Below are 11744 nucleotides of genomic sequence, written 5' to 3'. Positions count from 1 at the left end.
CTTGATCAATCCACGAGCTGAGGCTTCTCTTGGAGTTGAACTCCGAGTTATGACGTGTTTTGGGCGTTCAACTCCGGATCATGACGTTTTTCTGGCGTTTAACTCCAGACAGCAGCATGAACTTGGCGTTCAACGCCAAGTTACGTCGTCACTTTCCGAATAAAGTATGGACTATTATCTATTTCTGGAAAGCTCTGGATGTCTACTTTCCAACGCCGTTGAGAGCGCGCCAATTGGAGTTCTGTAGCTCCAGAAAATCTATTTCGAGTGCAGGAAGGTCAGATTCCAACAGCATCAGCAGTCCTTTTTGTCAGCCTTTTTCAGAGTTTTGCTCAAATCCCTCAATTTCAGTCAGAATTTACCTGAAATCACAGAAAAACACACAAACTCATAGTAAAGTCCAGAAATGTGAATTTCACATAAAAACTAATGAAAACATCCCTAAAAGTAGCTTGAACTTATTAAAAACTACCTAAAAACAATGCCAAAAAGCGTATAAATTATCCGCTCATCAGACTCTCAACCTAAAGATAGCCTGGACTCCTGGGATAAGCTGGTCACGGCCTTCTTGGCTAAATTCTTTCCTCCTCAAAAGCTGAGCAAGCTTAAAGTGGATGTTCAGACCTTCAAACAAAAAGATGGTGAATCCCTCTATGAAGCTTGGGAAAGATACAAGCAGATGACCAAAAGATGTCCTTCTGACATGTTTTTAGAATGGACCATGATAAATATATTCTATTATGGTCTATCTAAGCTCTCTAAGATGTCACTGGACCATTCTGCAGGTGGATCCATTCACCTAAAGAAAATGCCTGCAGAGGCTCAAGAACTTATTGACATGGTTGCAAATAACCAGTTCATGTACACTTCTGAGAGGAATTCCGTGAATAATGGGACGCCTCAAAGGAAGGGAGTTCTTGAAATTGATGCTCTGAATGTCATATTGGCTCAGAACAAAATGTTGACTCAGCAAGTCAACATGATTTCTCAAAGTCTGAATGGATGGCAAAATGAATTCAACAGCACTAAAGAGGCATCTTCTGAAGAAGAAGCTTATGATCCTGAAAACCCTGCAATGGCAGAGGTAAATTATATGGGTGAACCTTATGGAAACACCTATAATTTATCATGGAGAAATCATCCAAATTTCTCATGGAAGGATCAACAAAAGCCTCAACAAGGCTTTAATAATGGTGGAAGAAATAGGCTCAGCAATATCAAGCCTTATCCATCATCTTCTCAGCAACAGACAGAGAATTATGAATAGAATACCTATAACATAGCAAATTTAGTCTCTGATCTGTCTAAGGCCACTTTAAGTTTCATGAATGAAACAAGGTCCTCCATCAGAAATCTGGAGGCACAAGTGGGTCAGCTGAGTAAGAAAATCACTGAAACCCCTCCTAGTACTCTCCCAACCAATACTGAAGAAAATCCAAAAAGAGAGTGCAAGGCCATTGATATAATCAATATGGCTAAACCTAGAGAAGGAGGAGAGGACGTGAATCCCAATGAGGAAGACCTCATGGGACGTCTCTCAAGCAAGAAGGAGTTCCCTATTGAGGACCCACGGGAATCTGAGGCCCATATAGAGACCATAGAGATTCCATTAAACCTTCTTCTGCCATTCATGAGCTCTGAAGACTATTCTTCCTCTAAAGAGGATGAAGATGTAACTGGAGAGCAAGTTGCTCAATATCTAGGAGCTATCATGAAACTGAATGCCAAGTTATTTGGTAATGAGACTTGGGAAGGTGAACCTCCCTTGCTCATTAGTGAACTAGATACCTGGGTTCAGCAAACTTTACCTCAAAAGAGACAAGATCCTGGCAAATTCATAATACCCTGTACCATAGGCACCATGACCTTTGAGAAAGCTCTGTGTGACCTAGGGTCAGGCATAAATCTTATGCCACTCTCTGTAATGGAGAAACTGGGGATCATTGAGGTACAACTTGCCTTATTCTCATTACAAATGGCAAACAAGTCAGTAAAACAAGCTTATGGATTGGTAGAGGACGTGTTGGTAAAGGTTGAAGGCCTTTACATCCCTGCTGATTTCATAATCTTAGACACTAGGAAGGAGGAGGATGAACGCATCATCCTTGGAAGACCTTTCCTAGCCACAGCAGGAGCTGTGATAGATGTTAACAGAGGGGAATTAGTCCTTCAATTGAATGGGGACTACCTTGTGTTTAAGGCTCAAGGATCTTCTCCTTTAACAATGGAGAGGAAGCATGAAAATCTTCTCTCAGTACAGAGTCAAACAAAGCCCCCATAATCAAACTTTAAGTTTGGTGTTGAGAGACCACAGCCAAACACTAAGTTTGGTGTTGAATCTCTATATCCAAACTCTAAGTTTGGTGTTGGAAGTCTACAACATTGACCTGATCACCTGTGAGGCTCTATGAGAGTCCACTATCAAGCTATCGACATTAAAGAAGCGCTTATTGGGAGGCAACCTAATTTTTATTTATCTTTTTATTTTATTTTCATTGTTCTTTTATGTTTTATTAGGTTTATGATCATGTGGAGTCATGAAAAAAATATTAAAATTAAAAACAGAATCAAAAATAGCAGAAGAAAAATCACACCTTAGAGAAAGGACTTACTGGCGTTTAAACGCCAGTAAGGAGCATCTAGCTGGCGTTCAACGCCAGAAACATACTGCAGTTGGGCGTTGAACGCCCAGAACATACATCACCTCGGCGTTTAAACGCCAGAATTGCATGCAAAGGCATTGTACATGCCTAATTGGTGCAGGGATGTAAATCCTTGACACCTCAGGATCTGTGGACCCCACAGGATCCCCACCTACCATATTCTCCCCTCTTCTCAACATTCATCTTCTCTTTCCAATAAACACTCTTCCCCAAAACCTTTCACCAATCACCTCAATCTCTCTTCTCAATTACCTCCTTCACCACTCACATCCATCCACTCTTTCCTATAAACCCCACCTACCACCAAAATTCAAAATTTCTTTCCCACCCAAACCCACCCTAAATAGCCGAACCTACTCCCTCTCCCCTCACTATATAAACCCTTTTATTCTCCTTAATTTTCACACAACACAACTCCCTCTCCTATACCTTGGCTGAATACACCTTTCTCCACTATCCTCTATATTTTCTCTTCTTCTTCTTCTTTTCTTTCTTCTCTTGCTCGTGGGAGAGCAATATTCTATGTTTGGTGTTGTAAAAGCATAAGATTTTTGTTTTTCCATTACCATTGATGGCACCTAAGGCCAGAGAAACCTCTAGAAAAGGGAAAAGAAAGATAAAAGCTTCCACCTCCGAGTCATGGGAGATGGAGAGATTCATCTCCAAAGCCCATCAAGACCACTTCTATAATGTTGTGGCTAAGAAGAAGGTGATCCCTAAGGTCCCTTTCAAGCTCAAGAAAAATGAGTTTCCGGAGATCCGACATGAGATTCAAAGAAGAAGTTGGGAAGTTCTGACCAACCCCATTCAACAAGTCAAAATCCTAATGGTTCAAGAGTTCTATGCCAATGCATGGATCACTAGGAACCATGATCAAAGTATGAACCCAAATCCAAAGAACTATCTTACAATGGTTCGGGAGAAATACTTAGATTTTAGTCCAAAAAATGTGAGGTTGGCATTCAACTTGCCCATGATGCAAGGAAATGCACACCCTTACACAAGAAGGGTTAACTTTGATCAAAGGTTGGACCAAGTCCTTAGGGACATATGTGTTGAAGGAGCCCAATGGAAAAGAGACTCCAAAGGTAAGCCAGTTCAATTAAGAAGACTAGACCTCAAGCCTGTGGCTAGAGGATGGTTGGAGTTCATCCAACATTCCATCATCCCCACTAGCAACCGATCTGAAGTTATTGTAGATCGGGCCATCATGATTCATAGTATCATGAATGGAGAGGAAGTAGAAGTTCATTGATGAGCGGATAATTTGTACGCTTTTTGGCATTGTTTTTAGTATGTTTTTAGTAGTTTTAGTTGAGTTCTTAGTATATTTTTATTAGTTTTTAGTTAAAATTCACTTTTCTGGACTTTACTATGAGTTTGTGTGTTTTTCTGTGATTTCAGGTATTTTCTGGCTGAAATTGAGGGACCTGAGCAAAAATCTGATTCAGAGACTGAAAAGGACTGCAGATGCTGTTGGATTCTGACCTCCCTGCACTCGAAGTGGACTTTCTGGAGCTACAGAAGCCCAATTGGCGCGCTCTCAACGGCGTTGGAAAGTAGACATCCTGGGCTTTCCAGCAATATATGATAGTCCATACTTTGCCCAAGATTTGATGGCCCAAACCGGCGTTCAAAGTCACCTACAGAAATTCCAGCGTTAAACGCCGGAACTGGCACCTAATTGGGAGTTAAACGCCCAAACTGGCATAAAAGCTGGCGTTTAACTCCAAGAGAAGTCTCTACACCGAAATGCTTCATTGCTCAGCCCAAGCACACACCAAGTGGGCCCGAAAGTGGATTTTTATGTCATTTACTCATCTCTGTACACCCTAGGCTACTAGTTTTCTATATATAGGACCTTTTACTATTGTATTTATCATCTTCGGATCGATAGAGAGTCTTTTGATCATGTTTTGACAATTGAACTCACTTGGGGAGGCTGGCCATTCGGCCATGCCTAGACCTTGTTCTTATGTATTTTCAACGGTGGAGTTTCTACACACCATAGATTAAGGTGTGGAGCTCTGCTGTACCTCGAGTATTAATGCAATTACTATTGTTCTTCTATTCAATTCCGCTTGTTCTTTGTCCAAGATATCACTTGTTCTTCAACTTGATGAATGTGATGATCCGTGACACTCATCATCATTCTCACTCATGAACAAGGTGACTGACAACCATTCTTGTTCTACAAGCATACGAGGCTTAGTGAATATCTCTTGGATTCTTTAACCGGAATCTTCGTGGTATAGGCAGGACCTGATGGCGGCATTCAAGAGAATCTGGAAGGTCTAAACCTTGTCTGTGGTATTCTGAGTAGGATTCAATGATTGAATGACTATGACGTGCTTCAAACTTTAACCTGCTGGGCGTTAGTGACAGACGCAAAAGAGGGATTCTATTCCAGTAGGAGCGGGAACCAAACCGGTGATTGGCCGTACTGTGACAGAGTGCGTGAGCATTAGCTTTCACTGCGAGGATGGGAGGTAGCCATTGACAACGGTGAAACCCTACACGAGCTTGCCATGGAAAGGAGTAAGAAGGATTGGATGAAGACAGTAAGAAAGCAGAGAGACGGAAGGGAAGGCATCTTCATACGCTTGTCTGAAGCTCTTACACCAATGATATACATAAGTATCTCTATCTTTATCTTTTATGTTATTTTCGTTCATCACCATATCCATCTGAGTCTGCCTGACTGAGATTTACAAGGTGACCATAGCTTGCTTCATACCACCAATCTCCGTGGGATCGACCCTTACTCGCGTAAGGTTTATTACTTGGACGACCCAGTGCACTTGCTGGTTAGTTGTGCGAAGTTGTGTTTATGCCATGGTATTGAGCACCAAGTCTTTGGAGCCATTACTAGGGATTGTTTATGTTTTGAAAAGTATTGATCACAATTTCGTGCACCAAGTTTTTGGTGCCGTTGCCGGGGATTGTTCTTGTGTATGGACAACTGACGGTTCATCTTGTTGCTTAGATTAGGCATTTATTTTTTTTCGAAATTCTTGAAGATGAATTCTAGAGTTTCATGATGATTTGCTGAAATCTGGCTGGCTGTAAAGCCATGTCTAATTTCATTGGACCGAGGTTTCAACTTGTCATCACAAGAGCTTGTTAATCTTGCTTTTGGAGCAGTGATCTGCTAAGGCTTGGCTGGCCTTTGGCCATGTCTAGTGTTTTGGACCGAAGCTTTCTTTGAAAGCTTGGCTGGCTGTGAAGCCATGTCTAATTCCTGGACCGGAGTCTTAGACTAGCATTGCACTGATTCCTGGAATTCTCATTAAGAATTTTGATATCTTTTTCCACTTAATTTTCGAAAAAGCACAAAAAAATTAGAAAATCATAAAAACCCAAAAATATTTGATGTTTCTTGCTTGAGTCTAGTGTCTCATCTTAAGTTTGGTGTCAATTGCATGCATTCATTCATGTGTCTTAAGGATCTTCAAGTAATTCTTGATGATTTCTTACTCTGATCTTTGAATTCTTTTGACTTGAGTGTTTATGTGTCCCATATAGTGTCAGTAGTATACAAACTGCTAAGTTTGGTGTCTTGCATGCATTGTTATTTGATTCTTGTTGCATTTTGATTATTAAAAATCCAAAAATATTTTTAATTTGTGTCTTTTCAAGTCAATGATACAAAGAATTGAAGGTTCAGAACATACTGCAGAGGAATTATACAGAAAAAGCTGGGCATTCAAAAATGCCCAGTGAAGAAGGCAGACTGGCGTTTAAACGCCAGCCAGGGTACCTGGTTGGGCGTTTAACCCCAAAAAGGGTGCATTTTGGGCGTTAAACGCCAGAATGGATACCATTCTGGGCGTTTAACGCCAGGATGGTGCTAGGGGGAAGATTTTGTTTTCAAATCAATTTTTTTTCAAGTTTTCAAAGTTTTTCAAAATCAAATCTTTTTCAAATCATATCTTTTCAATCAAATGTTTTCAAAATTAATTTCTTTCCTTTTACAAAGATACTTACTAACAATTAATGATTTGACTGAACATTTTTTGCCTTTTTCTGTTGAGGAAGGTTTCATGTTTGAATCATATCTTTTCTTGTTAGGCAAGTCATCAATTTTTTTTAAAATCAAATCTTTTAAAATTGTTTTCAAATCATATCTTTTTAAAATTGTTTTCAAATCATATCTTCTCAATCACATTTTTTTTAAAAAAAAAAACCAATCATATCTTCTTAACCACATCATTTTCAAAATGTTTTCAAAATCTTTTTAATTGAATTTTCGAAAATTCTCTTCCCTCCTTCTCACATCCTTCTATTTATGGAGTACCACTCCTTCTCAATACACAATTCGAACCTTATCTAAGTAAAGTTCGAATTCTTCTTCTCCTTCTTCTTTCTATTTCTCTTTTCCTCTGACACCTCAAGGAATCTCTATACTGTGACATAGAGGATTCCACATTTTCTTGTTCTCTTCTCTTTCATATGAGCAGGAGCAGAGACAAAGGCATTCTTGTTGAAGCTGACCCTGAACCCGAAAGGACCTTGAAGAGAAAGCTAAGAGAAGCCAAAGCACAACTCTCTTTAGAGGACCTGACCGAATTCTTCAAAGAAGAAGAAGACATGGCAGCCGAAAATAACAATAATGCAAACAATGCAAGGAAGGTGCTGGGTGACTTTACTGCACCTACTCCTGATTTTTATGGGAGAAGCATCTCTATCCCTGCCATTGGAGCAAACAACTTTGAGCTTAAGCCTCAACTAGTTTCTCTAATGCAACAGAATTGCAAGTTCCATGGACTTCCAATGGAATATCCTCATCAGTTCTTAGCTGAATTCTTGCAAATCTGTGACACAGTCAAGACTAATGGGGTTGACCCTGAGGTCTATAGACTGATGCTATTCCCTTTTGCTGTAAGAGACAGAGCTAGAATATGGTTGGACTCTCAACCTAAAGAAAGCCTGGACTCTTGGGAAAAGCTAGTCAATGCCTTCTTGGCAAAGTTCTTTCCACCACAAAGATGGAGTAAGCTTAGAGTGGAAGTCCAAACCTTCAGACAGAAGGATGGAGAATCCCTCTATGAAGCTTGGGAAAGATACAAACAATTGATCAGAAGATGTCCTTCTGACATGCTTTCTGAATGGAGCATCATAGGTATTTTCTATGATGGTCTCTCTGAACTATCCAAGATGTCCTTGGATAGCTCTGCTGGAGGATCTCTTCATCTGAAGAAGACGCCTACAGAGGCTCAAGAGCTCATTGAAATGGTTGCAAATAACCAATTCATGTACACTTCTGAAAGGAATCCTGTGAACAATGGGACTAGTCAGAAGAAAGGAGTTCTTGAGATTGACACTCTGAACGCCATTTTGGCTCAGAATAAAATATTGACTCAACAAGTCAATTTGATTTCTCAAAGTCTGTCTGGAATGCAAAATGCACCAAGCAGCACTAAGGAGGCTTCATCTGAGGAAGAAGCTTATGATCCTGAGAACCCTTCAATGGAAGAGGTGAATTACCTAGGAGAACCCTATGGTAACACCTATAATTCTTCATGGAGAAATCACCCAAATCTCTCATGGAAGAATCAAGAGAGACCTCAACAAGGTTTCAATAATAATGGTGGAAGAAACAGGTTTAACAATGGCAAACCTTTTCCATCATCTTCTCAGCAACAGACAGAGAATCCTAAGCAGAACCCCTCTGACTTAGCAACCATGGTCTCTAATCTAATTAAAACCACTCAAAGTTTCATGACTGAAACAAGGTCCTCCATTAGGAATTTGGAAGGACAAGTGGGATAGCTGAGCAAGAAAGTTACTGAACTCCCTCCCAGTACTCTCCCAAGCAACACAGAAGAAAATCCAAAAGGAGAGTGCAAAGCCATCAATATGGCCGAATTCAGAGAGGATGGAGAGGCAGTGAACGCCACTGAGGAAGACCTCAATGGGCGTGCACCAGCCTCCAATGAGTTCCCCAATGAGGAACCATGGGAATCTGGGACTCAAAATGAGACCATAGAGATTCCATTGGACTTACTTCTGCCTTTCATGAGCTCTGATGAGTATTCTCCCTCTGAAGAGGATGAGTATGTCACTGAAGAGCAAGTTGCTAAATACCTTGGAGCAATCATGAAGCTAAATGACAAGTTATTTGGAAATGAGACTTGGGAGGATGAACCTCCTTTGCTCACCAAAGAACTGGATGACTTGTCTAGGCAGAAATTACCTCAAAAGAGACAAGATCCTGGGAAGTTTCCATACCTTGTACCATAGGCACCATGACCTTCAAGAAGGCTCTGTGTGACTTAGGGTCAAGTGTAAACCTCATGCCTCTCTCAGTAATGGAGAAGCTAAGGATCTTTGAGGTACAAGCTGCAAAAATCTCACTAGAGATGGCAGACAACTCAAGAAAACAAGCTTATGGACTAGTAGAGAACGTTTTGGTTAAGATTGAAGACCATTACATCCCTACTGATTTCATAGTCCTAGAGACTGGAAGTGCATGGATGAAACCATCATCCTTGGCAGACCCTTCCTAGCCACAGCAAAGGCTGTGATTGATGTTGATGGAGGTGAACTGATCATTCAAGTGAATGGAGAATCCTTTGTGTTTAAGGCTCAAGGATATCCCTCTGTCACCATAGAGATGAAGCATGAAGAGCTTCTCTCAAATCAGAGTCAAGAAGAGCCCCCACAGTCAAACTCTAAGCTTGGTGTTGGGAGGCCACAACCAAACTCTAAGTTTGGTGTTGAACCCCCACATTCAAACTCTAAGTTTGGTGTTGGGAGGTTCCAACATTGCTCTGAGTATCTGTGAGGCTCCATGAGAGCCCTCTGTCAAGCTACTGACATTAAAGAAGCGCTTGTTGGGAGGCAACCCAATGATTATAATCTATATAGTTTCTTTTGTTACTTTATGTTTTTTGTAGGTTGATGATCATAAGAAGTCACAAAATCCATTGAAAAAGCAAAAACAAAATGAAAAACAGGAAGAAAAATAGCACACCCTGGAGGAAGATGTTGCTGGCGTTCAAACGCCAGTAAACCTAGCAGTTGGGCGTTTAACGCCCAGTCTGGCACCATTCTGGGCGTTTAACGCCAGAAAGGGGCACCAGACTGGCGTTAAACGCCAGAAAAGGGCAAGAACCTGGCGTTAAACGCCAGGAATGGGCACCAGCCCGGCGTTTAACGCCAGAAATAGCTCAAAACGTGATTTTGAGCAACATTTGGTGCAGGGATGACTTTTCCTTGACACCACAGGATCTGTGGACCCCACAGGATCCCTACCAACCCCACCACCACTCTCTCTCTTCTTCCCCCATTCACCAATCACCTCAATACCTCTTCCCCAAAACCCCTTCACCTATCAAACCCCATCTTTCTCTTCACCACTCACATCCATCCTTCATAAAACCCCACCAACCTCACCCTTCAAATTCAAACCACTTTCCCTCCCAAACCCACCCAATATGGCCGAACCCCATCTCCCCTCTCTCCTATAAATACCCTTCTACACTCCTTCATTTTTACACAACCAAAACACCACTTCTCCCCCTCTTTGGCCGAATACACCACCATCTCCCTCTTCCTTATTTTTTCTTCTTCTACTCTTTTCTTTCTTCTTTTGCTCGAGGACGAGCAAACATTTTAAGTTTGGTGTGGTAAAAGCGTTGCTTTTTCGTTTTTCCATAACCATTATGGCATCCAAGGCCGGAGAAACCTCTAGAAAGAGGAAAGGGAAGGCAAAAGCTTCCACCTCCGAGTCATGGGAGATGGATAGGTTCATCTCAAGGGTGCATCAAGACCACTTCTATGAAGTTGTGGCCTTGAAAAAGGTGATCCCCGAGGTCCCCTTTTCACTCAAAAAGGGTGAATATCCGGAGATCCGCCATGAGATCCAAAGAAGAGGTTGGGAAGTACTTACCAACCCCATTCAACAAGTTGGAATCTTGATGGTTCAAGAGTTCTATGCCAATGCATGGATCACCAAGAGCCATGATCAAAGTATGAACCCGGATCCAAAGAATTATCTTACTATGGTTCGGGGGAAATACTTGGATTTTAGTCCGGAAAGTGTGAGGGTGGCGTTCAACTTGCCTATGATGCAAGGAGATGAACATCCTTACACAAGAAGGGTCAACTTTGATCAAAGGTTGGACCAAGTCCTCACAATCATATGTGAAGAGGGCGCACAATGGAAGAGAGATTCAAGAGGCAAGCCGGTTCAATTGAGAAGACATGACCTCAAACCCGTGGCTAGAGGATGGTTGGAGTTTATCCAACGCTCAATCATTCCCACTAGCAACCGGTCCGAAGTTACTTTAGACCGGGCCATCATGATCCATAGCATCATGATTGGAGAAGAAGTGGAAGTTCATGAGGTTATAGCCCAAGAACTCTACAAGGTGGCGGATAAGTCCTCTACCTTGGCAAGGTTAGCCTTTCCTCACCTCATTTGTCACCTCTGTTATTCAGTTGGAGTTGACATAGAAGAAGACATCACCATTGATGAGGATAAGCCCATTACCAAGAAAAGGATGGAGCACACAAGAGACCCCTCTCATCATGAGATCCCTGAGATACCTCAAGGGATGCACTTTCCTCCACAAAACTATTGGGAGCAACTAAACACCTCCCTAGGAGAATTGAGTTCCAACATGGGACAACTAAGGGTGGAGCACCAAGAACACTCCATTCTCCTCCATGAAATAAGAGAAGATCAAAGAATCATGAGAGAGGAGCAACAAAGGCAAGGAAGAGACATTGAGGAGCTCAAGCACTCCATAGGACCTTCAAGAGGAAGGAAGAGCCGCCATCACTAAGGTGGACCCGTTCCTTGATTTCCTTGTTCTTTATTCTTCTGTTTTTCGAATTTTTATGCTTATGTTTATCCATGTCTGTGTCTTATGATCATTAGTGTCTTAGTGTCTATGCCTTAAAGTTATGAATGTCCTATGAATCCATCACCTTTCTTAAATAAAAACGTGCTTAATTGAAAAGGAAAAGAATTGCATGAATTTTGAATTTTATAACAGTTTAATTATTTTGATGTGGTGGCAACACTTTTGTTCTCTAAATGTATGCTTGAACAGTGCATATGTCTTTTGAACT

The 11744-nt window shown here is 41.4% G+C and overlaps 2 non-coding genes across 2 annotated transcripts; both read right to left on the bottom strand.

The window, feature by feature from the left end:
* Positions 1-601: 601 nt before the first annotated feature.
* LOC130978009 (small nucleolar RNA R71) lies at positions 602-705 on the bottom strand. Its single transcript, XR_009085673.1, has one exon. It is a non-coding gene; the product is annotated as a small nucleolar RNA R71 (small nucleolar RNA).
* Positions 706-7658: 6953 nt separating this feature from the next.
* LOC130977390 (small nucleolar RNA R71) lies at positions 7659-7766 on the bottom strand. The gene has a single exon (XR_009085082.1). It is a non-coding gene; the product is annotated as a small nucleolar RNA R71 (small nucleolar RNA).
* Between the last annotated feature and the right edge of the window lie 3978 nt (positions 7767-11744).

This window comes from Arachis stenosperma, chromosome 4 (assembly GCF_014773155.1).
Source record: "Arachis stenosperma cultivar V10309 chromosome 4, arast.V10309.gnm1.PFL2, whole genome shotgun sequence".
Lineage (NCBI taxonomy): Eukaryota > Viridiplantae > Streptophyta > Magnoliopsida > Fabales > Fabaceae > Arachis > Arachis stenosperma.
The sequence above is the reverse complement of the archived record's forward strand: the minus strand, read 5'-3'. Positions and strand labels throughout refer to the sequence as shown.